The sequence below is a fragment of the Odocoileus virginianus genome, chromosome 30, assembly GCF_023699985.2.
Source record: "Odocoileus virginianus isolate 20LAN1187 ecotype Illinois chromosome 30, Ovbor_1.2, whole genome shotgun sequence".
NCBI lineage: Eukaryota > Metazoa > Chordata > Mammalia > Artiodactyla > Cervidae > Odocoileus > Odocoileus virginianus.
The window spans coordinates 38007897-38034412 of NC_069703.1; the positions used below are offsets into that span (position 1 = coordinate 38007897).

A 26516-nucleotide genomic window follows, 5' to 3' on the forward strand; every position below is an offset into this window, starting at 1 on the left:
CTTTGTATGTGAATTTAGAGTTTACAAAGTGTTTTCTCTCTCTCTCTCTCTCTCTCACACACACACACACACACACACACACACACACACACACATGCTTTCTCATTTTAGCTTCAAAGAAATGCTGTGGGAGGTAGATAGGAGATAGATATGTATATTTTTAAAAACGATTTAGAAAATCTAAGCACCTTGTCCAGTGTTGTCCTGTTCAGTTCATGGAGAGTCAGGTCAAGAATCCAGAAGTTGAGCTTTTTCGTTGTGTCAGACCCAAAACAGTCCATAATGTTAGTTTCATTCCCTTTCCTTCCTCAAGATCATGTTCTGAATCCAACTTTTAATTGTCCTATCCAACTTAGTGTCATCCTTGGTTCCTTCACATTAATGTTTGTAAGTGATTGTGTTGATCTTAGAAAAAGATTAGAAAGGAATTTATTGAAAACTAACAGTGTTATCTGGAGGTAGTGAAATTATAGATGATCGTTATTGCTTTCTTTTCATTATAAACTTTTATCCCTTATAAAATATGACTACATTAATAGTAATATGGAAAAGAGAACTAGAAATTGCATCTTATTCCCACCTCCCTAATACAGTTACTATTAGCATTTTATATACTTTCATCTCTTGCATATTTTTGTATAATTGTAATCATTTGATTGATATTTGAAATTATTTTTTTAATCAAAAAATAGTAGTTTATCGAAAATAGGTAGTTCAGTAAATAACAATTATTATTCTTAAGTCTTCCAGTGTTTTTAATGCTTATGTAAATTTTTTTCTACAAAATTGGGCTTACACCATTTGCACGGTTTGTTAAACTCGTTTATACTTTTATTTCCCCATATCCCAGTGGACAGAAGACCCTGGTGGGCTACAGTCCATAAGGTTGAAGAGTCAGACACGACTGGATCGACTTAGCTCATACACACATATCTCTAAAAAGTCTCTGAACTCATAAGTTTGTAAATATATTGTATTATTTATCCTTTGTTTGTTTCTTTCCATATTTCCTTTAGAGGATAAAGTATATCTGTTTAGTGCAGTTGGGGATGGTGCATGTAAAGTTTTACCTCCGAGGGGACATTTGGCAATGTCCAGAAACAATTTTGGCTGTGAAAACTAGAAGAGCACTGCTGGCATATAGTGAATAGAGTGTAGGGTTGCTGCTAAACATCCTACAATCAGAGTACAACAAAGAACGTGCAGCAAAGGATTATGCAGTGCCCAGTGCCATTAATGCCAAGGCTGAGAAACCCTGCTCGGGTGGATGCTGAGTAGACAGTTCCCGCTAGCTGGCTGGGGTTCTCCTTTTAGCTGTGCCTCCACCCAACCCATATTGTCTCTACTATCTCTTCCTGGTTTGATAACTTTGTCCACAATAGACTTGGAAACTTTGGTGAACACAAAACAAGATTCTATGATTTCCAAAGATTTGGCACTCAAATACAAAAATATGTTAATGTGGATGAACTGTTTGAACTTACACCTGGCTGAAGTCAGCCTTGTTGGGGACCTGTAATAGCAGTGCACAGTATGAAGGCATGCACAGAGGTTTAGATGTTAAAACAAACATCGCAGCTTTGCCACTTGTGAGGCTTAGAGAAGTCAGAGCAGATGGAAAGAAGACTGGGAGAAAAAATATGCTTATGAGAGAATCAGGGGGTTGGACCTGTAAAGTTGGGAAGCCTGTTGGATAGCTTTGTGGGGGAGAGCTCTGGACCATAGGGAGAAATTCAGAGACTTCAGCTACCCATTTAGTCTTAAAGAATAGAGTCCAATACCTAACTGTTAGAGATACTCCGACTGTCAGAATCGATTACAACCTAAGGAGATTGAAAAGTTAACCACTGAAGAGAGTCCATGAAGTAGAACGGAAACAAAACCAGGAGAGTGTAAGGAGCGCATTTCAAGAAAGGAGTGGTCAGTTTTCCTCAGTGCTTTGAAAAGTTTGAATAAGTAAGGGCAAAACAATGACTGTGGCCTTAACTAGAGCAGTTTTATTGGAGTGGTGAGAATAGATACTAGACAGCAGTAAGTGGGACTTGAAGGAGTGCAGTAGCAAGTAGTGGTAATGGTTTCGTCACTTAAGTCATGTCCAGCTCTTGCGACCCCATGGACTGTAGCTTGCCAGGCTCCTCTGTCCATGTGATTCTCCAGGCAAGAATTCTGGAGTGGGTTACCATTTCCTTCTCCAGAGAATCTTCCCAATCCAGGAATCAAACCTGGGTCTCCTGCATTACAGGCAGATTCTTTACCGACTGAGCTACAAGGGAAGCCCATATCAAGTAGATAACTCTATATTTAAAAAAAATTTTTTTAGGAGATTCTCTCATAGTCCCATGGTTAAGACTCATAAGTCCATGGTGCTTTCACTGCGGTGGGCCTCGGTTCATCCTCTCGATGAAGAGCTGAGATCCCACAACTGCACAAAATTTTAAAGAGGGTTATTAAATTTTATTTATCTATTTATTTAGTTATTACAAACTTTTCCCCTAGATGAAAGGAAAGATAGGATGTAAGCAGTAAAAAGGGTAAACAGTTGCAGGAAGGGGGACCCCTTCCAGGGCCAGAGAGTGGGCTCCTATCTAACAGAAACAAATTATGCAAGGAGACACACATGCTGAAAAAGCAAGAGACCTTATTGGGAAAGGGCACCCAGGCAGAGAATAGCAGGGTAAAGGAACCCAAGAGAATTGCTCTGCCCCGTGGCTTACAGTCTCAGGTTTTATGGTGATATAATCCTATCACCGCAGTTTCCTGGATTGTCCCTGGCCAGTCATTCTGACCCAGGGTCCTTCCCACTGGCACACTCAATGCTCAGCCAGGATAAATTCCATGAGAAGGGTTTTTAGAGGTTGATGGGACATACGGACTGGCATCCCCTCTCTCCTTCTGACTTTTCCTAAACCCTTCCAGCTGGTGGTACCTTGTTGGTTCTGTTTTGTTCACCAGGACCTCCTATTGTAAGAAAACTCTTACTGTTGTGCCTGGTCATGGTGGGAGGTTTCGATAAGTGGTTCCCCTAACAAAATTGTAAAAGATAACCTTCTCTTGTCGCTATACCTCCTCTTCACTGTTTTATCTTTTGCTCACTGCTTGGACAGCTGACTTGCACAGATGTATCGAGTCTCTCTTCTATTTGACTTTAACCAGTGGGGAATCTTTCAGGAGTTTGGAGGAAGAAGATATCTGTTTTTATTCCCCTTGTTTCCACCCTTCAAAGTCACTTTTGTTTTGTTTTTGTATTTGTTTTCCAGCTCTATTGAGCTGTGTAGACAATTCTTGAAGGGCTTTGTTTACCAAAGGAAGCAGAGAAATTGGACAGTAGCGGGAGGGGCCTATGGGATCAAAGGAGGGATTTGTAAGAATGGGAAGAAATACTAGAGCTTGTTTGTATGTTGATAAGAGAGAAAGGGATTGAGGATGCTGGATTAGGACAGAATAACTGAAGGAGCAAAGTTCTAAGGAAGATTGGAGGGTTTAGGATTCACAGTTGAAGCAGAGGGCTCAGCCTTTGATAAGTGCAAAGACATTTCTATCATTGTTTCAAGGTCCAGTGGGCCTGGAACCAAAAGAAGCATGAAAAGTGAAAGTGTCAGTTGCTCTGTCATGTCCGACTCTCGGCGACCCCATAGACAGTAGCCCCCCAGGGTCCTCTGTCCATTGAATTCTCCAGGCAAGAGTACTGGAGTGGGTTGCCATTCCCTTCTCCAGGGGATCTTCCGGAGCCAGAGATCAAACCCAAATCTCCTGCGGCTCCTTGCCCATGGATTGTTGACCCGCTGAGTCACCAGGGAAGAATAGACTGGGATAAAAACCAGAACGTCATTGTAGTAGTCTGTACAGTAGCAGTTCTCAAAGTGTGGCGTGCAGACCCCTGGGATCCCCATGACCTCTTCAATGGAGTCCATGAGGTCAAAACTACTTTCATAGTAATACGAAGACATTATTTGTAAAACTAAACTAATTCGTTTAAAAGTTTGTGAAAAAGTGGTAAAACTATTGTCACTTTAGTGCGAATCAAGACAAGTAACGTCAAATTCATTGAATTATTCACCCTATGCATTTGCAGTGACCCCCCCCCAAAACAAGCAAGTCTTACTTAAAATGCCCTTGATGTAAGTGCAATAAAACTTAACTAATTTTAAATTTCAACCCGTAAGTATAGATCTCTTCAGTATATGGGGTAGGAAGAATCTATAAAGTACTGCTGCATACTGAATTATAATGGTTGTCTTGAGGAAAAGCACTTGTTCAGTTGTTTTGAGTTGTAAGCTCAACTGGACATTTTTTTCATGGAACACCATCTGAAAGAATGGCTAGCAGACGAAAACTGTGGTTATTCAAATATGGGTATTTGGCAGACATTTTCTTTAAAATGAATGAAGTAAACTGTCACTTCAAGAAGAACAACTGACAGTATTTGTTGCCAAGGATAAAATTTGAACTTTAAAGAGAAAAAAAAAAAAGAATATAGGAAAACTTGTGTTTGCCACCAAGAGCTTGATAGCTTCTCAATACTTAAAAAAAAAAAATTATTTATTTGGCTCTAACAGGTCTTAGCTGCAGCATGCAGCATCTTTTGTTGTGGCATATCAGATCTAACTTCCTGACCAGAGATGAAACCTGGGCTCCCAGCATTGGGAGCGCAGAGTCTTAGCCACTGGACCACTGGAAAAGTCCCTTCTTAATACTTCTTAAAAGACTTTTTGATGAGATCTGTGGTAATATTAACAAATGTCAGCAATATTTTATTGTATAATAAATGTTAGCACTTGAAGATCTTCAAATTCAATAAGTTGCTGTTTTCCAAACAGTCATACATGTACAAAAGTCATACGTGTGTAAAAGACCCAGGCATAATGTAAAATCAACCAGCACATTTTAATGTAGCAGGTTACCAACAGCTCATTTATGTGGATCCAGATTCCACATTGTAACATTAAAAAACCATTATTTATCCAGTTTTGGTGTAGTATCAAAGAAGGATACCTACAATGATCTGAAAAGGCCATTAAAATACTACTCCTGATTCCAACTACTTATCTTTGTGAGGCTGGATTTTCTTCATATACTTCAACTGAAATAACATCTTGCACCAAAGTAAATACAAAAGTAGATATGAGCGCCCAGTCATGAGAATCCATTAAGCTGGACATTAAAGAGTTTTGCAAAAATGTAAAGCACTGCCATTCTTCCCGTTAAATTTTTTTGCCTTGGAAAATATAGTTACTTTTTATTTAAAATGTTTTAACGTATCATTTTATTATTATTAAGTGAAATTAATAATTTTATTTTCATTAAAGTTATAATTAATAATGTTACTTTTAAATGAAGTTAATATTTCAGTTTTAATTTCTAATATGGTAAACATTGATAACCTATATTAAAAAAAAATCCTCAGTACTTTTTAAAAGTGCAAAGAGGTCTTGAGACTAAAAAGTTTGTAAACCAGTGGTCTATAAAGACATGAAGCTGAGTGACTCGATAGTGTCACTGGGGAAAAAAAGAAAGAAGAGAGACGAAGGCCCAAGACCAAGAACAAGGCATTTTCAGCATCTAGAGATTAACTGTATCTTCTCTTTCTCTACCCACAGGAGACAGAAAGAATAGCATAGTGGTGGGAGAACATGATATCTTGGAAGTCAAGGAGGAAAAATATTCAGCTGTACTGATTTTTACAATCCTAATCTCAAAAGGCTATCTTATTTCCCTCTTTCCTAATTTGAGGTTGAAAAGGATAACCTTTTTTGATACCCTCAACCCCCCAACTATAGTAATAAAAATGCTATTATAAGCCATATGACCTTGGATAAGCCCTTTAAATTCTAGGACTCATTTCCTCATCTGTATAATAAGATACACATCCTGCTTGTCTTCTAGGTTTAAGAGAAGGAATAGTTAATTTATGTATGTAAAGTATTTAGCATGGTGCTTAGTATATTGTAAAATTCATGGTATATAGTCCTCAAATAATAGCTGCTATTATTGTTATTTATAGAAAGTTCTTAAAGTTTCCTAAGATGCTGATTTGATGACATCTTACTTTTAAAAATGCTTTACGGTCATTTTCTTCCCTTGTTTTGTTTCCCAGCCATTATCACATGTGTGTGTTGGTCACTCAATTGTGTCCAACTCTTTGCAACCCCATGGACTATAGCCCACCAGGTTCCTCTGTCCATGGAATTCTCCAGGCAAGAATACTGGAGTGGGTTGCCATTTCCTTCTCCAGGGGCTCTTCCCAATCCAGGAATTGAACTCGGGTCTCCTGCACTGCAGGCAAATTCTTTACCATCTAAGCTACCACAGAATCCCTTATCACATATGGACCCCATTTCATTTAACCAGAGTTGATTTGGGGCATTAAGAGGTGACATTATAAGGGTTGGGGGGTGGAATAAAAGAGGTAAAATCAACAGTAAAAGCTCCTGCCTTTTGTAGTTATTGATTGTAATGTTTTCCTCTTACTGTCTGGGGGAGTTTTTTCTCCTGGATTTCCTAACTTACTACTTTGTATAGTTTTTGAAAAAGGCAAAAGGAAATTCCAAGAGAAGTTTTAGGATATAATGCTGAGCATTTAGTAGAGGTTCACTGAAAGCCTATTGGTTTGATTGGCTTTTAAAATTTTCTATTTTAGAGCTAGCTTAAAAGTTTAAAAAGATCATCTCCTTTCCAGTGTTTTTCTCATCCACCAGATGCACTCTCCGGGAACCAACTAACATACTCAATTTCAGTATCCTTCCAGAGAAATTTTATTCATTTTTTATGTAGATTCTTACCTTTTCTCACAAATGTTAGCCTAACATATTTACTACTTTGTATCTTACTTTTGAATTTAAAAATATACTTTCTTGATTTTACCATATCAGTACATAAAGACGTCTCTATATCTAATTATTTCATGGCTTCAGATTGTGTTGTATGAGTGTAGTATAAATTATTTAAATTGTCCCTGTTGTTGGATATATAGATTACTTACAATCTTTTGTATGAACAGTGTTATTCCTTGCAACATCATTTGGCATATGTGGGTGTTAATCTTTAGAATATATACCTACAAATGAAATTAGCAGGTCAGAGAGTATATCCACCTGTAATTTTGACAAATATTAACAAAATTGCCTTTCATGGAATTTGCACAATTTATCTGTTTATACTCAAAGCATCAATTTACATTCTTATCACACTTCTTCACTCTTAAACATAGTATTCAACAAACAGTTGTTCTCTCAATCCCAACCTCTTCTCCCCCACATGTCCATCATTATTCTGAGAAATTTTACATACAAGTGAAATACAGTGGGCCAGAGAGATCTCAACTTGGCTTCCTAAGAGAAATGTAGTCTAGGCTGATACCTGAAATATGGATGGAAGGAGCTAACTAGATTTGGGTGAGACAGGAAGAGACTGAGCGACTTCACTTTCACTTTCATGCATTGGAGAAGGAAATGGCAACCTACTCCAGTGTTCTTGCCTGGAGAATCCCAGGGACAGGGGAGCCTGGTGGGCTGTCGTCTATGGGGTCTCACAGAGTCAGACATGACTGAAGTGATTTAGCAGCAGCAGCAGCAGGAAGAGAAAATTTCTGGACTGGGATACAGCATTTGAGTGATAAAAAAGGGAGTAGAGGGTACTTGGTTCAAGAGAACAGATAGTCATAGATACAAATGGAAAAAGGATATAGATGAGGTTGGTGAGATGAGTGTGAGTGGGATGTTCCATAATGAAGGGTGTTGTAAACTGTATTGAAGATTGTTGATTTTATCCTCAGAGCAGTGGAGAGCTATAGAGTGGTCTGTACCATGTAAGCAACATGATGAGAGTTAAGGTTGTTTTTGTTTTTTAATTAAAATTGCCTTCAAAATGAAGATTGCTGACATTTAAACTGTGGACAGCTAAACCACTTAAGAGACCATGGTTGTGATTCAGGAAGAAGTAATTGGTTACCTGAACCTAGATAATGGTAGTTTGGATGGAGAGAAGTCAGTGAATTTGAAAGACATAGAGGTGGAATTAACAGAATTCTTGGTGATTGAATGTGAAAAGTTAGAAAAAGAAAGGAGTCAAGGATGAAGTTAAGTTTCTTTTTAGCAGAGTAAATAATAGTATCATTCACAGAGTTGAAGAGCACTGGAGAAGAAATAATTTTGAAGGAAAAGATGATGAGCTTGGTTATGGCTGTTCTGGAGCTTAGGCCACGTGTCGTCTAGTGCTTTCTAGATTGTTGTCGCTGTTCAGCTGCTGAGTTTTGTCTGACCCTTTGCGACCCCATAGACTGCAGTACTCCAGCCTTCCCTGTCCTTTACTATCTCCTAGAGCTTGCTCAAACTCATGTTCGTTGAGTCGATTATGCCATCAAACAATCTCATCCTCTTTTGCCCCCTTCTCCGCCTGCCCTCAGTCTTTCCCAGCATCAGGGTCTTTTCCACTGAGTCGGCTCTTTGCATCAGGTGGCCAGAGTATTGGTGCTTCCGCTTCAGCATCAGTCCTTCCAATGACTATTCAAGACTGATTTCCTTTAGGATTGACTGGTTTGATCTCCTTGCAGTCCAGGGGACTCTCAAAAGTCATCTCCAACACCACAATTTGAAAGTATCAATTCTTCAGCGCTCAGCCTTCTTTATGTTCCAGCTCTTCACATCTGTACATGACTACTGGAAAAACCATCGCTTTGACTGTACAGACCTTTTTCGGCAAAGTGATGCCTCTGCTTCTTAATATGCTGTCTAGGTTTGTCATAGCTTTTCTTTCAAGGAGCAAACGTCTTTTAATTTCATGGCTGCAGTCACCATCCTCAATGATTTTGGAGTCCAAGAAAATGAAATCTGCCACTGTTGCCATTTTCCCCGCATCTGTTTGCCATGAAGTGATGAGACTGGATCATTAGTTTTTTGAATGTTGAGTTTTAAGCCAGCTTTTTTCACTCTGCTCTTTTGCCTTCATCAAGAGGTTCTTTAGTTCCTCATCGCTTTCTGCCATTAGGGTGATATCATCTGCGTATCTGAGGTTATTGATATTTCCCCCGGCAATCTTGATTCCAGCTTGAGCTTCATCCAGCCCAGCATTTCACATGATGTACTCTGCATATAAGTTAAATGAGCAGAGTGACGATATACAGCCTTGATGTACTCCTTTCCTAATTTTGAATCAGTCCATTGTTTGATGTCTGATTCTAACTGTTGCTTCTAGATAGGTATTTGGAATACTTGAGTCTGAGCTTAGGAATGAGTTACACAGTGGAGATGTTGATTTGGGAGCAGTGAGCAACATATACATTGGAACAATAAAAGTAAGGTATGATTGCCATTGAGTGTATAGAGTAGGAAGAAAGCCTAGGATAGAGCCATAAGAAGACCAGTATAAGAGCCAGGGGGACAAAGAAGAACATGCAAAGGGTATCAAGAAAGAGCACCTTAAAAAAGAAAAGAAAGAATAACTAGAGGAGTGGGAAGAAAAACAGAGGATGATGCCATGGAACCCAGAAGAGGAAAGTTTCATTGAGGAGGAAGTGTAGTCAGCATCATCAAATACAGCTGGGGACTAGTAAGATAAGGACTGAGAAGTGTCCCTTTGATTTAGGGCAAGGAAGCCTCATGGTCCCCTCGGCAAGGGCTACTTTTGTGGTATCAATAAAAGTGGGTTGAGAAATTATTGGAAAACGAGGAAGTAAAGATGTCCCACATAGAATGCTCTTTCAGTATGGTTATGAAGGAAGAAAAATGGAAGGCCACAGCTAGATGTGAATTTGGCATCAAGGGGGACTTTTTAGATTAGAGAACCTTGAGCACACTTAATCTCAACGGGAAAGAATCAGTAGAGAAAGGGGAAGTTGAAGATACAGAAAAGTTAAAAGATCATCTAGGGTTGGGATTTTGTCAGATGAAGGTTGGAAGAGAATGATTGTGGTGATGAATCATAGATTTTTAGGGGAATGGGAAGGAAGTCAAGATATAAGTAGCTTGTAAGGGAAGAATGGAGTGATTGGACTTGGAGGACTTGTTAAGGATAAGAATCATTGAGGAATGATATATATTCTCTCTTTTTCACTTACTGATATATCTTGAAAATCACCCAGGTCGGTTTAGAGAGTTCTTTTTTTTGTTGTTTTTTGGCTCTGCCTTGCAATTTGTGGGACCTTACTTCCCTGACCAGGGATCAAACCCAGGCCCATGACAGTGAAAGTGCTGAATCCTAGCCACTAGACCTCTGGGGAATCCCTCATGGAGCTCTTTTTCACAGCTGCATGGTAGTCTATTAATAGTAGGTAGATAAAGCAAGGCTAAGTCAGTGAATTTCCCATGTATGGGCTCTTACAGTTGTTTCTAATAGTTTGTAATTACAATGCCATAATGAATAAACTTGTGTATAGGGATTTTAGTATTGCTGGAGATACATCTTCAAGGTAAAAACCTAGAAGTGGGAGTGCTGACCAAAGGGTAAATGTATATGTGGTTTTGTTAGCTATTGCCAAATTTTTCTCCATGGGAGTTACACCATTTTGCCTTCCTAGTATGAGTGCATGACAGCACCTGTTTCTCCACAACTTACCAACAGATTGGGGGGTTGAGCTTTAGAATATTTTACCATTCTAACTGATAGAACATGGTATCTCAATAGAGTTTCAGATTACATTTCTCTTATGAGTGGGCTTCCATGGTGGATCAGATGGTAAAGAATCTGCCAGCAATACAGGAGACCCAGGTTGGATCTGTGGGTCAGGAAGATCCCCTGGAGAAGGGAATAGCAACCCACTCCAATATTCTTTCCTGGAGAATTCCATGGACAGAGGAGCCTGGAGAGCTACAGTCCACGGGGTCTTAGAGAGTCAGACACGACTAAGTGATTAACACACATGAGTGAGATGGAATATCTTTTTTTTAATGTATGTAAGGGTTGTTTTAATATAATTTTGCCAAGTTTGGTGTAATGAAGGAGAGTAAGAATTTATATATGTAACTGCATATTTTTGCAAACATAAGCGTAGACTGGATAAGCAGAGACTAATGCAATTAGTCATCTCTAGGGGATAGAAGGCATAGAATGGAGGGGTAGAGAAAAGGAGAAATGCTTCTAGACCTTTTTGTAAAATTTTTACTTTTATAACCACATTGAGGTTTTACACATTCAAAAAGTAAAATAAAGTTGGCAGAGATGGGGAAAGGGATGTCAACTAACTCAGGTAATTTTTGACATAATACTTAGACTATATATAATATTCTTTGTGTATATTTTGAAGACAAAGAAATCTTGATTGAACTCTAGTTAGTAAATTTGTCTTTTGTAGTGCTATTTCTGTAGCAGTTCTATTAACTATTTTGTGTTTGTTGCAGAACTGAGCAAATGAGTAAATATGTTGATGTTGTTGGGGTAAATTTATCAATGTATAATACATATAATATTTATAATATTGATATAATATTATCAGTGTTGTTCCTGTCTCGCTGTAGGAAAAGGGAAATTCAAATATGGATTAGGCAAAAGAAGAACTCTGAGGTATTGAATTGGAATTATTAGTATAAGTATGAATTCATGGGTGTTTTGCTTTTTTTTTTTTGGCCACACAGCTTGTGGAATCTTAGTTCCCCAACCAGGGATTGACCGTGGGCCCCAGCAGTGAAAGCACCAGATCCTAACCGCTGGACTGCCAGGGAATTCCTGAACTCATCGTTTAAAAATACATCTATTTTAACATACATTTATATATTATTTCTAGCTCTATCTTCTGAGAGGGTCCAAGAAGCAATGGTACCTCAATAGCCATATAAGTTACTGGTTTCTAAAAATAACTAGCAGTTCTTGGAGGAGTGACTGGTTCAAGACTGGGACAGCCATGAGCCTACAACATCTTGTGGCAGAGGATTAACAGAAAGTGAAGAAATAAAAATGATAGGGGCTTATCATAAGGACACAGAAGCCAGCTTGAAAGGCATGCTACTGGCCAAACCCGTTGCAGTTTGAGCATCAGGATGAATAATGACATTAATGAATTAAAACCCACTGAATAAAAAATACCTGAGTTTGTGCTGGTAAGACAGAGAGAGAGAGAAGAAGGGGAGGAGAGAAAGGGGAAAAAAATCCACTTAATTCTAGTAGATTGTGGTGGTGGTTTAATCTCTAAGTCGTTTCTGACTCCTGCAACCCCATAGACTGTAATCTGCCAGGTTCCTCTGTCCATTGGATTCTCCAGGCAAGCATACTGGAGTGGGTGGCCATTTATTTCTCCATGGGATCCTCCCAATCCAAGAATAGGACCCAGGTCTCCTCCACTGTAGGCAGATTCTTTACCAACTGAGCTGCAAGGGAAGCCCAAAATGAAAGTCACTCTGTCTTGTCCGACTCTTTACAACCCCATGGACTATACAGTCTGTGGAACTCTCAAGGCCAGAATACTGGAGTCAGTAGCCTTTCCCTTCTCCAGGTGATCTTCCCAACCCAAGAATAGAAGCCAAGTCTCCTGCATTGTAGGAGGATTCTTTACAAGCTGAGCCTCAAGGGAAGCCTAAATGAAGAAATGAAATGTTGGAAAAATCAGTTTTATAAGCATCATACCAAATCAGTAATTGATTCAGACAAAAATAATCAGTGAGTTATCCAACCTTTGGGTGGAAATTGATGTTTGCACAATGTAAAACTATTTTCTTACAAACAAAAGGGAAAATAATAACATTAGAGTGGAGAAACCTGGTCTGTTTGTGCTCAATCTCATCCAACTCTTTGCAAATCTGTAGGGTGTAAGCTGCTAGGCTCCTCTGTCCATGGGATTTTCTAGGCAAGAACACTGGAGTGGGTTGCCATTTCCTACTTCAGGGAATCTTCCTGACCCAGAGATCAAACCCATGTCTCTTGCATCTTCTGCATTGGCAGGCAGATTCTTTACCACTGCACCAGCTGGGAAGCCAGAGAAACCCGGTAGACGCCACCTTAACATCAGGTGCCACCTGATAGTGTGCACTGAGGAGGACACAAAATCACCTGGGTGGTGGTTCTGTCAAAATGCGTGATCTAAAAGTCATCATGAGGAAATAATCAGACAAATCCACACTCAGAGACGTTCTCCAGAGCAGCTGACATATTATTCAGAAATGTCAGTGTCAGAAAAAGGACTGAGGAACTGTTCCACATTAAAGGAGCCTAAAAGGAAAATGACAATTAATGCAGCATGTGATTCTGGATTGGATCCTCAATCCACAGATTCAAAGTGATAATATTGGACAGTTGATGAAACGTGAATATAGACTGTATATTGAATAATAGTATTGTGTGAGTGTCAAATTTCCGGACACTGAATTTTAAGTATATAAAGGGTCCTGAAGTCTGTAACTTATTCTCAGATGGTTCAAGGGGAAAAAGAAAAGTGTGTGTATGTGTGTGTGTGTGTGTGGAGAGAGAGAGGAGAGGGGGAGACAAACATTAGCAGTTAATGAATTAGGGGAAAGATGTATATGGGTGTTTTTGCACCCATCTATTTTTTCAAATAGAGAGTTTAAAATGTTCATTAAGAAAATATGAAGAAGTATTGCAGTGGCAGGAACTGATTAAGAGAGACCAAAGGGAGGTCAAGATTTAAGTTTAACGTTGATTAGCATAAGTTGTAAGGTGTTCTGGCATATAGACCAAAACACTTCTCTGTATTCCTTGGACACCTTTGCTGAGCGTTCCTTATCCCCATCTAGTTTTATGTGCTAGCTCATCTTGTCTCAGTGAGTTTTATCCTAACCAGACAGGACCAAATACCCTGGGATTTCAGTTTGTGACCTGCAGTCCTCACTTTGGAGGCGGGGAGCTGTTTGCTTTCAACATCACTAGGGTTTTCCAGGTCTGCCTTAAAAAGTTCTGATCATACTTTGATCCATTCTCTTTCTTCCACTCATGGGATTTCTTGGCACAATGTTTGGCATTAACACTAAGGTAGAGAGAGGGAGAAGAAAGTACCCTCTCTTTACAAATAAGGAGAGTAAAAAAGCACTTCCAAGTTCACATGAGTGGTAGAAATAAGATTAGTAAGATTTATATCAGGGCTCTCTGGCCTTAAAGTTCATAGTCTTTCCCACCTCACCCATGTGCCTGCTTTTTTTAAAGTCCTTAACAAATAGTTCTTAGCTTGGTGGATTTATTTTTCTGCTTTTTTAGTTTTATTAATAATGACCTTTTAAGTTGCATACATTATATATATCCCAACTTCACAATTGGTTTGATTGCTTTTTTGTTTGTGTTTTGTTTCTTGTGTGAATTTGAGCATAAATTCACTGGAAACAAGTCATATCAAACTAGTGAGGTTTTCTTTTTGAATATAGTTGGTATGGTAGACCAGGATAGTTTGATAGAGTAACCTGATCCTAATGAAGACTTGTCAGAGTTTTTTTTACAATATCAGTTTAGAGAAGGAAATTTGACAACATTTATCAAGTAGTCACCCTGAAAGAAAAAGATGGAGCAGAGATCTGACTTTGTGACAGATTTCAAGGACTATCCTTTAGATAAGGAGTCAGCGGATTATGACTTGGCAGGCCAAATCCAGCATGCCACCTTTTTGTTGACTTGAGCTTTTTGGTTTTTTTTTTTTTACGTTTATATGTTTTATGTAAGTGTACCATTCAGTGGGTTTTTTGTTTTTATTTTTAGTATATTCACAATGTTGTGCAGCTGTCACCATTACCTAATTCCATACATTTTATTACCCCAAAATAGAAGCTCTTTACCCATAGTACTCCCCATCTCCTGCCCCTGGCTCCACCCCCTGGCAACCACTCATCTATTTTCTATCTCTATGGATTTTCCTGTTCTGGATACTTCACATGAATGGAATCATATACTATATAGCTTTTTGTATCTGACTTCCTTAATATGGGGGCTTCCCTTGTGGCTCAGACAGGTAAAGAATCTACCTGTAATGTGGGAAACATCAGTTTGACCCCTAGGTCAGGAAGATCCCCTGGAGAAGGGAATGGCTACCCACTCCAGTATTCTTGCCTGGAGAATTCTGTGGACTGAGGAGCCTGGCAGGCTACAGTCCTTGGGGCCACAAAGAGTCAGACACGACTGAGTGACTAACATCTTTTTCATTTCCTTAATATGATAATTTCAAGATTTATCTATGTTGAAGCATGAATAATACTTCATTCGTTTTTATGGCAAAATAACATTCCATTATGTGGATATGCCACATTTTATTTATCCGCTCATCAGTTAGTGGATATTTTGTTTGTTTCCACTTTTTGACTGTTGTGAATAATGCTGCTGTGAACAATTGGTGTAGAAGATTTTGTGTGGACATTTATTTTCAGTTCTTTTAGTTATATACCTAAGAGTAGAATTGCTGTGTCATATGGCAACTCTATGTTTAAGTTTTTGAGGAACTGCCAAACTGTTTTTCCAAGTGGCACCACCATTTTACATTTCCACCAGAAATGTACAAGGGTTCCATTTTCTCCATATTCTTTCCAATACTTACTGTCTTTTTTTATTATAGTCATTCCTAGTGGGGGTGATGTGCTATTTCATTGTGGTCTTGATTTGCACTTCCCTAATGACTAATGGAAGGAAAGTTATGACCAACCTAGATAGCATATTTAAAAGCAGAGACATTACTTTGTCAACAAAGGTCCATCTGGTCAAGGCTATGGTTTTTCCAATGGTCTTGTATGGATGTGAGAGTTGGACTGTGAAGAAAGCTGAGCACAGAAGAATTGATGCTTTTGAACTGTGGTATTGGAGAAGACTCTTGAGAGTCCCTTGGACTGCAGCGAGATCCAACCAGTCCATCCTAAAGGAGATCAGTCCTGGGTATTCATTGGAAGGACTGATGCTGAAGCTGAAACTCCAATACTTTGGCCACCTGATGTGAAGAGTTGACTCATTGGAAAAGACCCTGATGCTTGGAGGGATTGGGGGCAGGAGGAGAAGGGGACAACAGAGGATGAGATGGTTGGATGGCATCACCGACTCAATGGGCATGAGTTTGAGTAAACTCCAGGAGTTGATGATGGACAGAGAGACCTGGCATGCTGTGATTCATGGGGTCGCAGAGAGTCAGACACAACTGAGCGACTGAACTGAACTGAACTGAATGACTAATGATGTTGCACTTCTTTACATGTGCTTATTGGCCATTTGTATATCTTCTTCTTTGGAGGAATGTCTATTCAGATCCATTGACAATTTTTATTTTTTTAATTATTTATTTTAACTGGAGGCTAATTACTTTACAATATTGTAGTGTTTTTTGTGATGCATTGATATAAATCAGCCATGAGTGTACAAGCCATGAGTGTACATGTGTTCCCCGTCCTGAACCCCCCTCCCCATCCCATCCCTCCCCATCCCATCTCTCAGGGCACCAGCCCTGAGCACCCTGTCTCATGCATCAAACCTGGACTGGTGATTTATATCACATATGGTAATATACATGTTTCAATGCTATTCTCTCAAATCATCCCACCCTTGCCTTCTCCCACAGAGTCCAAAAGTCTGTTCTTTACATCTATGTCTCTTTTGCTGTCTCACATATAGGGTCATCATTACCATCTTTCTAAATTCCATATATATGTGTTAATATACTGTATTGGTGTTTTTCTTTCTGGCTTACTTCACTCTGTATAATAGGCTCCAGTTTCATCCACCTCATTAGAACTGATTCAAATGCATTCTTTTTAATAGCTGAGTAATATTGTAATACTACAAGCTATTGTAAACAGTGCTGCGATGAACATTGGGGTACACGTGTCTCTTTCAGTTCTGGTTTACTTGCTGTGTGTGCCCAGCAGTGGGATTGCTGGGTCATATGGCAGTTCTATTTCCAGTTTTTTAAGGAATATCCACACTGTTCTCCATAGTGGGTATACTAGTTTGCATTCCCACCAGCAGTGTAAGAGGGTTCCCTTTTCCCCACCCCCTTGCCAGCGTTTATTATTTGTAGACTTTTTGACAGCAACCATTCTGACTGGCGTGAGATGGTAGCTCATTGTGATTTTGATTTGCATTTCTCTTATAATAAGTGATGTTGAACATCTTTTCATGTGTTTGTTAGCCATCTGTATACCTTCTTTGGAGAAATGTCTGTTTAGTTCTTTGGCTCATTTTTTGATTGGGTTGTTTATTTTTCTGGAATTGAGCTTCATGAGGTGCTTGTATATTTTGGAGATTAATTCTTTGTCAGTTGCTTCGTTTGCTATTATTTTCTCCCATTCCCCCGAAGGCTGTCTTTTCACCTTGGTTATAGTTCCTTCGTTGTGCAAAAGCTTTTAAGTTTAATTAGGTCCCATTTGTTTATTTTTGCTTTTATTTCCTCCTCTGGGAGGTGGGTCATAGAGGATCCTGCTGTGATTTATGTCAGAGAGTGTTTTGCCTGTTTTCCTCTAGGAATTCTATAGTTTCTGGTCTTAAATTTAGATTTTTAATCCATTTTGAGTTTATTTTTGTGAATGATGTTAGAAAGTGTTCTAGTTTCATTCTTTTACAAGTGGTTGACCAGTTTTCCCAGCACCACTTGTTAAAGAGATTATCTTTTCTCCTTTGTATATTCTTGCCTCCTTTGTCAAAAATAAGGTGTCCATGGGTGCGTGGATTTATCTCTGGGCTTTCTGTTTTGTTCCATTGATCTATATTTCTGTCTTTGTACCAGTACCATACTGTCTTGATGACTGTAGCTTTGTAATATAGTCTGAAGTCATGCAGGTTGATTCCTCCAGTTCCATTCTTCTTTCTCAAAATTGCTTTGGCTATTCGAGGTTTTTTGTGTTTCCATACAAATTGTGAAATTATTTGTTCTAGTTCTCTGAAAAATACTGTTGGAAGTTTGATAGGGATTGCATTGAATCTATAGATTGCTTTGGGTAGTATACTTATTTTTGTTATATTGATTCTTCTCATCCATGAACATGGTATATTTCTCCATCTATTTGTGCTTTGACTATTTTTAAACTGTTATTTATTGTTGAGTCATAAGAATTCTTTGTATGTTCTGGATAATAAACCTTTATCAGATTATGTGATTTGAAAATTTTCCTCTCATTCTGTGGATTTTTTCACTTTCTTGAGAGCACTTTTGACTCACAAAACTTTTAATTTTCTTGAAGTCCAAGTTATTTTCTTTCTTTTTTCATTTACACTTTTGGTGTCATATTTAAGAAGCCATTTCCTAATACAAGATCACAAAGATATACACTTGTGTTTTCTTCTAAAAGTTTTATAGTTTTAAGTCTTATATGTATGTCTTTTATCCATTTTGGGTTAATTTTTATATATGGTGTCATATCGAGGCCCAGTTTCATTCTTTTGCATATACATATTCAGTTATGTATATGGGCTTCCCTCATAGCTCAGTTGGTAAAGAATCTGCCTACAATGCAGGAGACCCAGGTTCGATTCCTGGGTTGGGAAGATCTCCTGGAGAAGGAAATGGCAACCCACTCCAGTATTCTTGCCTGGAGAATCCCATGGACAGAGGAGCCTGGCAGGCTTCAGTCCACGGGGTTGCAAGCGTCAGACACAACTTAGCGACTAAACTACTACCACCATTCAGTTAGTGGGCTTCCCAGGTTGCGCTAGTGGTAAAGAACCCACCTGCCACAGCGGGTAGACGTAAGAGACTTGGATTCGATCCCTGGGTTGGGAAGATTCCCTGGAGGAGGGCACGGCAAATCACTCTAGTACTCTTGCCTAGAGAATCCCATGGAGAAAGGAGCCTGGTGAGCTGCTGTCCATAGGGTCACACAGAGTTGGACACAACTGAAGCAACCAAGCAGCAGTGGCATTCAGTTATTACAGCATCATCTGTTGAAAAGACTACTCTTTCTCTCATTTGAATTGTCTTGGCACTCTTGTTGGAAAGCAGCTAACCTTACATAAATGTAAGGGTTTATTTGTGGCCTATGTGACACCGCTAGAATCTTGCCTCTGCTCACCTCCGAAACTTAGCTTGCCTTACTCTGTCCCTTTTATCCCTATATTCTAGCCACTGGCCTTAATTCTATATCTATAGCATGCCAAGCCTGATCTTACCTTTGTACTTGTGCTTTCCTGTGCTGGCATGCTTTTCCTTCTCAGCGTTCAAATTTCTTCTCAAACATATCTAGGGTTTCCCTGACCAGTGTATCTAAAGTATAACCCATCACCATGTTTTCTTTTCTTTTAATTAATTAATTTTCTGGTTGCACTGGATCTTCATTGCTATGCAGGAGCTTTCTCTAGTTGTAGCAAATGGGAGCTAACTCTTCGTGGTGCGTGGGCTTCTCATTGCTGTGGCTTCTCATGTTGCAGAGCACGGACTGTAGGCGCACAGGCTTCAGTGGTCACAGTATGTGGGCTCAGTAGGCGAGGCATATAGTTCTAGGGCACGTGGGCTTCAGTAATTGCAGCACATAGGCTCAGCAGTTGTGGCTCTCAGACCCAAGAGTTTGCAGCCTCAGTAGTTGTGACCCACAGGCTCAATAACTGTGGCACATGGGCTTAGTTGCTCTGTGGCATGTGGAATCTTCCTGGACCTGGGATCAAACCCATGTCCCCTTCATTGGCAAGTGGATTCCTATCCATTGCACCACCAGCTAAGTCCCACCATGTTTTATTTTCTACATAGCACTTATCACTGTCTGAACTCATTATACTGATTCCTGTGCTTATTTGTTTTTTTGTCTCCCTCATCACTGGAGCTCTCTATCTTATTTACCACCATAGCCTTTGCATATATAAGAGTGCCTAGCATATAAGAAATAAAAATAAATCAGTCCATCAGTCAAATAAAGTGAATTTGCTGGGATAGACAGCAGATATAGGTCAGCATAAGGAAAAAGTTTCTCATATGAATTATGGTTGTTGACTCACCCCACTATATTCATACTTAGACTTTTACTTAAACATATAGCAGTTGAAATATATTTTACCTTATTTTTTTAGAAATATGTTTTAATTGTTCTTTTTAATGACTTCTAGAAGGATTTTTCCTTCCCCACTAATCATAGTTCACATCAGGCTGTACTGTAAGTCTTAAATTATCATGGTGCAGTGGACAGAACATATTTGGACTTGATTTCCAATTTTGTTACTCAGCTATCACAGTGTTTTACAAATACAGATTTGTTCCCCACAACAATCCTATGAGGTTATGTATATTATCACCTTTTTTTTTAGAGATGTAAAATCTGAAACACAGGGAAGCTATAGGACTTCCTCAAGGAAACACAGCTTGTGAACCCAGAAACACATTAGTTTAGTGAACTTTGAAGAGTAATTATGTGAAGCAGTTAGGACAGGGCCTGACACGTAGTATGATGAGTTTTAGTTACTCTTGTTTCTCTTACTACTCTAGTAGGTAATTTTCAGTCACACTAAAATTTGAGAAAGCATTGAACTCGGTTAAAGAAGCAACAGAAGGATTTTATGGAAATGTTTGTGTATTCACATCATTCTGCCTTTAAGATAACTGAGTTTTATTTGCCTTCAGGACTCACTACATTCTGTTATATTGCAACTGTGTAATCTTAATACATTAAGGCTAATAAACAAAACATGTATTATAAAGTTTAAATGAATTGGTATACATGAAAGCTTAGCACTTATAGGCACATAGCAGACATTTCAGTTTTGAGGGAGATACCCCGGAATTTAAAAAGGCAGTATGACACCATGGTTAAGAGCCAAGCTGTGGAGTCTGTCAGACATGGATTCACATTCTTACTATACTGTTTATGCAATATGGATATTATCCTTTTTCTCATTTAAAAAAATGAGAATAGTAGTAGTATTTCCATCATGAGGCAGTTGTAAAGTTTAACTCAGCATAAGTGAAGGGCATAATATTGTCCTTAGAGGATGGTGAGATACCACTTATTATATATTAGCTACTACTATCACTATTATTATGATTACCTTTTTTCTTCCCTTTATTGAGGTATGATTTGCATAAAAATAAAGTACATAGGTCTCAGGTTGGATGAGTTTTGACACTTGAGTAACTACTACTCATGACAAGACAGAAAATACTTCCATCACCCTAGACCTTCCCATGGTGCCCTTTCCAGTCAACACTCCTCTCTCAGAGCAACCACTTTTTGGCTTCTGTCTCCAAAGATTAGTTTGTTTGTTTTCTATTTCTCCCCATAGGTTAGTTTTGCCTGTTCATACACTTTCTGAAACTGGAATTAAACAGTATGCATGTTTTTCTGTTTGGCTTCTTTTGCTTAGCATCATGTGTTTTGAGTTTCATCCACATTGTTTCATGTATCTATGGTAGTTCCTTTTTATTTCTGAGTAGGATTACACTGTTTGAATACACTACATTTTGTGTATCTCTTCTCCTGTTGATGATCATTTGGGTTATTTCTAGTGTGGGACTTTGAAAATTAAAGCATCTAGGGATATTCTTATACCAGTCTTTAGGTGGACAAATTTCTTCATTTCCCTTGAGTAAATACTTAAGAAATGGAATTGCTGGGTCATAGGGTAGATATGAATTTGACTTTATATCAAACTGACAGTTTTCTAAGGTGATAGTAGCTGTGAGATCTCTTTTTAACTTGGGTGGGAATAAGGGCGGCATTTGAGGTAATCCAGCACAGAGAAATGTTTGGAGTTATATAGACCTGGGTTCCTATCCAGGCTCTGGTGTTAACAGTCTGAGTGACTTAATTTAATATCTCTGAGATTTAGTCTTACCTGTAAAGAGTAGATGACAGTAAGGTCATGTATATTGCTATCTAGTATTCTACCCAGCAGTGGCATACCAAGCTGGGGGAGTAGTGCAGACTTGTAAGGGGGTGTGTGGTCTGTAAAGAATTTAAAAGCAGTAAGAAAACCACCTAAGTGTCCATCTGCTTTTTATCATCATTATGCACCTGCAGGTCTAAGCAGTGTCAGTGATAAAATGCATCTCCTTGCCTCCTTTTCCTCCTGTATACTATGCTGCCTAGCAATTATAGGAATTTATAATAAATAGTAATTATAATCAATCTTTAATCAAGTTAAGCAGGTAGTAAGAGGTTGGAATTTGGAACTTGAGTGCGATTTGGGACTTTTGTTGCAGGTTCGTTCTCTGTGCAGTTTGTTTCTTCCTTATTCCTGGTATGCAAAGCTCACCGTAAAAGTAGAGACATGTCCAGGGTTCCAGGGAACCAGCCACACAGAGGTCTGTTCCTCTCTGGGAGCCATCTGTAAACAGCCACTCCTCTCTATTTCTTTAAAGTTTGAGGTTTTCTTCCTTCTTTTTTACCTACTATTTAATTCTGATATGTCATAGGCATATTTTCTTCCACTGTATTCTTCAACTTAATCCTAGATCACGTACCTCATCTAAGCCAGCCTTATTTATCAAGGCCAAAACAAATCCTCTTAAACATCCCATGCCTTATATAAATTAGCTTCCCAAACACATATTCTAACTTATAGAGCCCTTTATTAATGCTTTTTGTAGATAGTTACTTTGTATTTTTATAGAATCTGATTTGAACTTTGTCTCTATACTTTCTCCAACTTACCTGTCTCTGAGCTGCTTTTTACTTTGTAAAAATGAGTCATAAGTATCATGTTTGTCTGCTGTGGCCTGTCTTCTGTACTTTGGATGGGCTACTGATTTGAGGACAAATATAATAATCCTGGAAGCATTCATGCACTTTTCAGACAGTGCTTAAGAGCCCGAGCCCTTGAGTTAAAATGCTTCCTGCTACCACTGCTTAGCTGTGCTACATTAGCCATGTCCAACGTGTGGGTGTGTGTTGGTTTGGTTTATACTAACTACCAAGCAACTCTCCAATACCAGCTGGTTCCCTACAGTTTAACTCATTTCTGATACTGTCTACCTGGAGATAGTATCAGATCACTCCGGTTAGGAGCTCAGTCCTTAACGGCTGGACCACCAAGGAAGTCAAAAGCTCAGTCCTGTAAACAACCCTGCTGCCCTTCAGCCCCAACAGCTACTTCAGACACCAGTTGCAAATCCAGGTTGTCACCTGTGCTTTTGACTAATTGTCGATTAGAAGTTCCAAGGGGCTTCCCGGGTGGCTCAGACAGGAAAGAGTCTGCCTGCATTGAAGGAGGACTGGGTTCGATCCCTGGGTCAGGAAGATCCCTTCGAGAAGGAAATGGCAGTCCACTCCAGTATTCTTGCCTGGAGAGTTCCATGGACAGAGGAACCTGGCAGTCCATAGGGTCGCAGAGTCAGACACGACTGAGCGACTAACATTTCAGAAGTTCCAAACCCCTTTTCCTTGGTTTCAATTAATTTGCTAAAGTGACTCACAGAACTCAGAGAAACATTTTACTCACTAGATTACTGGTTTATTACAAAACGGTATAATTCAGAAAACAGCCAGATAAGAGGTGCAGGGGGCAAGGTCCATGGAGTGGGATGCACAGCTTCCACTTCCTCTCCTGGCATGCCACTCCCCCCAGACCTCCATGCGTCCCAACACAGACGCTCTCTGAGCCCTGTCCTTTTGGGTATCCCATTACACTGCCTGGCTGTGATTAAATCTTCATCCATTGATATCAGTTCAGCCTCCAGCCCCTTCCCCCTCCCTGGCGGTCAGGGAGGTGGGACTGAAAGTTCCAACCCTCCAGTCATATGTTTGGTTCTCCGGCTAACCAGCCTGCTCCCTTAGGTGCTTCCCAAAAATCTCTTCATTAACAGAAACTCAGGTGTTAGTTAAAAGAGGTTTGTTATGGATATCATGATATTTTTATTACTTTTATTACTTAGAAAATTCCAAGGGGTTTTAGGACTTCTGTGCCAGACAGAAGGATCAAGACTATATCTTTCTGACATACAATAAATACATATAAATTATAGAATCGCAGCAGTTTACCTAACCTCTCTGAGTATTGGGTTTTCTTGTGGGTTTTTTGGCTGGGGGGAGGGGAGAGTTGTTTCTTTGTTTTGTTTTGTTTTGTTTTTTCCTTTTTTTTTTGGTCACACTGCTCAGCTTGCAGATTCTTAGTTCCCTGAACAGGGACCAAACCCACACCCCCTGTGTTGGAAGTACAGAATTTTAACCACTGGACCTCCAGGGAAGTTTTTCTTATCCATGAAATAAGTAATGTTACCTGTTTCTTAAACAAGATAATGGATGTAGAATGCTGTAAAATTTCTAAGGCTGCTGTAACAAATTACCATAAACTTAGTGGCTTAAAACAACACAAACGTATTATATTCTAATTCTGTAGGTCGGAAGTCTGACCTGGGTCTCACAAGCCTAATGTCTTGATAGGGCTTTGTTTCTTCTGGAGGCTGTAGAGTAGAATCTGTTTTCTTGCACTTCCCAGTTTCTAGCATTTCTTGGTTAGAAGAAACCTTCCATCTTCAGAACCAGCAGTTGTCAGTCAAGGCTGTTTCACACTTACATCTCTCTCCTCTCTGCAGCCAGGAAAGGTTCTCTGATTTTAAGGACTCTTGTGATTGTATTGGGCTACCCTGGATAAAGATAATCTCCCTATCGCAAGGATTTTAACCTTAACCACATCCGCAGAGTCCCTTTGCCATCTACTGTAATGTATTCATGGATTTCAGAAGACCAGGACATTGACATTTGTAAGAGGGCCGTTGTTCTGCCCACCACAGTTGCAAGGTACTATGCCTAGCTCTTTGTAAGCCCCTGGTAAGTGATGAACATTGAAAGCCCTCAGCACTCTGGGAAACTGCAAGCTGAAGATGTAACCCCTGGGCACAAGTAATTTAAAGCCTGGTGGGAAAATGAGAGGGGTGAGGACAGAAATGAATCTGATTCAGGAAGAGTGACCAGAGCCATGTATGGGATTTCAACCTAGTGCCATGGGAAAGTGAGAGGCCACAGGTCAGCCAGTGGTCTGGCAAGTTGGACAGAGTGAATGTGTTAATAATGTATTGAAGTGCAGAACCTACAAAGACATGAGGTTCAACCCACATGAGAATTTTTATAGGACACGGGGTGAGAGGGAAGGAAAAGGCAGAGGAAAAGCCTCTGCTGACGAGAGAGTCAGGGGTTTGTTCATGTCTCTCAAGTCTTCCCACAAGCTCCACTGGACCCACTTGTTCACTGTGCAGCAGATACGTGCTGAGCACTGTTCCTGGCCTCGGCGATACAGTGAGCATGGTCACAGAGGCCACTCACCCCGACTCAGTCTGGTGAAACAGACAGCCATGTCAACACAGAGCGGTGATACAGCCTGACAGTAGGAGCCCACAGAAAGGGTGTGCCTCCTTCCCAGGCTTACGGGGTGGGAACGGCTTCCTGAGGGAAATGCCCACGAACTGAGACCTGAAGAATGAGTTGGTCAGGATGCTCTGAGCCACAGGTAACAGCCCAGCCCATTGGTGACCTTAAACCAGTGAGCAGACTGGCTCCTGACTGGAGCCCAGGAGTCGGGTAGGCATCAGGGTGGGTGACTCTGGTCATTCTGGCTCCATCTTTCTGTGATTCCTTTGGCTGGGCTTTCCTCTCCATGTTTATTTCACTGTCAGGCTGGCCACCCTCATGGTCACAGTTCTCAGAGTCACATCAGGACACTCAGCGTCCACAGGAAGAAAGGTGTCCCTTTTGTAGACTCTTTTCTGAAAAGGAGAAAACTTCTTTTCTACACGCTCTCAACTCCTGGCCCCCTTGCATCCAGTTGGGGTTACAGGCTCATTTCTGAGCCAGTCCCTATGTCTGGGTGAATGCCATGTCCAATTTGGCTTAGATCTAAGTTCCTGAACCCACCATTGTGGAAAGGACAATAAACTTACACTTCCTGAAATACATGGTCTTATTTTGGGCTGGACAGATGATGAAATGAAAATCAAGATCCCATTAGGAATGAAGGAAAGAAGAACAGAATGTAGGAATGGAAGTGACTTTTTCTCTTCTTCTCCCATGTAAGACTTGTTTCTGCTACTTCATACCTTCTGCTTTTCATGGTTTCTGTTTCCTCATAATTCTAGTTTGCCATGACTTCTCTCTGTGAATGCTTTCAACTTCAGCATTTGTCATTAAGTGCCTCACTTCTCCATGTTTCTCAATTCACACCCCTGTGCTTAATTTACCTTACTTTACACGTACTTGAAGTAAGCTCCAGAAGACCAGGGACTTTGTTATACCCCCAGCATCTGAGCAGTACCTGGCATGCAGTGAGTGCTGGATAAATATGTACCAGATGAATGCAAGATCAAGCTTCTAGCTAACTGGCTGCCTTTCAGTCAGTTGGGCTCCTCTGTCCAGATTTTCTGTGGCTGAGGGGCTGTCCCTGGTAGCGACTGTTAATAGATACCCCTCTAGTGGTAGGAGCAGAAATTTGTTTGGATACACTTCCACTATTACCTGAACTTCGGTTTACTTTTCTGCAAAATAAAATCAATAGAATCTTCCTTTTGTGGCTCAGAGGGGTTCAGTATCAAGTGGAATTATGCGTATGAAAGTGCCTTATATATTGTGAACCACAAGGTGGTTTGATTCAGTCCTGGTCACATACACCTAGAAAACACTGATGATGGAAAGGCTATTTTATCTGTTCACTTCTACTTCTTGACATTGAGTTCTCCAGGAGAGCTTCTAATTGGCTCCCTTCTTGTCCCCCAG

General features: G+C 39.8%; 1 protein-coding gene and 1 long non-coding RNA gene across 8 annotated transcripts in view; both read left to right on the top strand.

Annotated features, from left to right (window-relative positions):
* The window catches only part of WDTC1 (WD and tetratricopeptide repeats 1), a 61453-nt gene that overhangs the window by 16119 nt on the left and 18818 nt on the right, over positions 1-26516 (top strand). The gene's annotated exons all lie outside the window — the stretch shown is intronic.
* On the top strand, positions 104-26515 carry LOC139032241 (uncharacterized). The gene is made up of 2 exons (XR_011484773.1): positions 104-6733; positions 24453-26515. It is a non-coding gene; the product is annotated as an uncharacterized lncRNA (long non-coding RNA).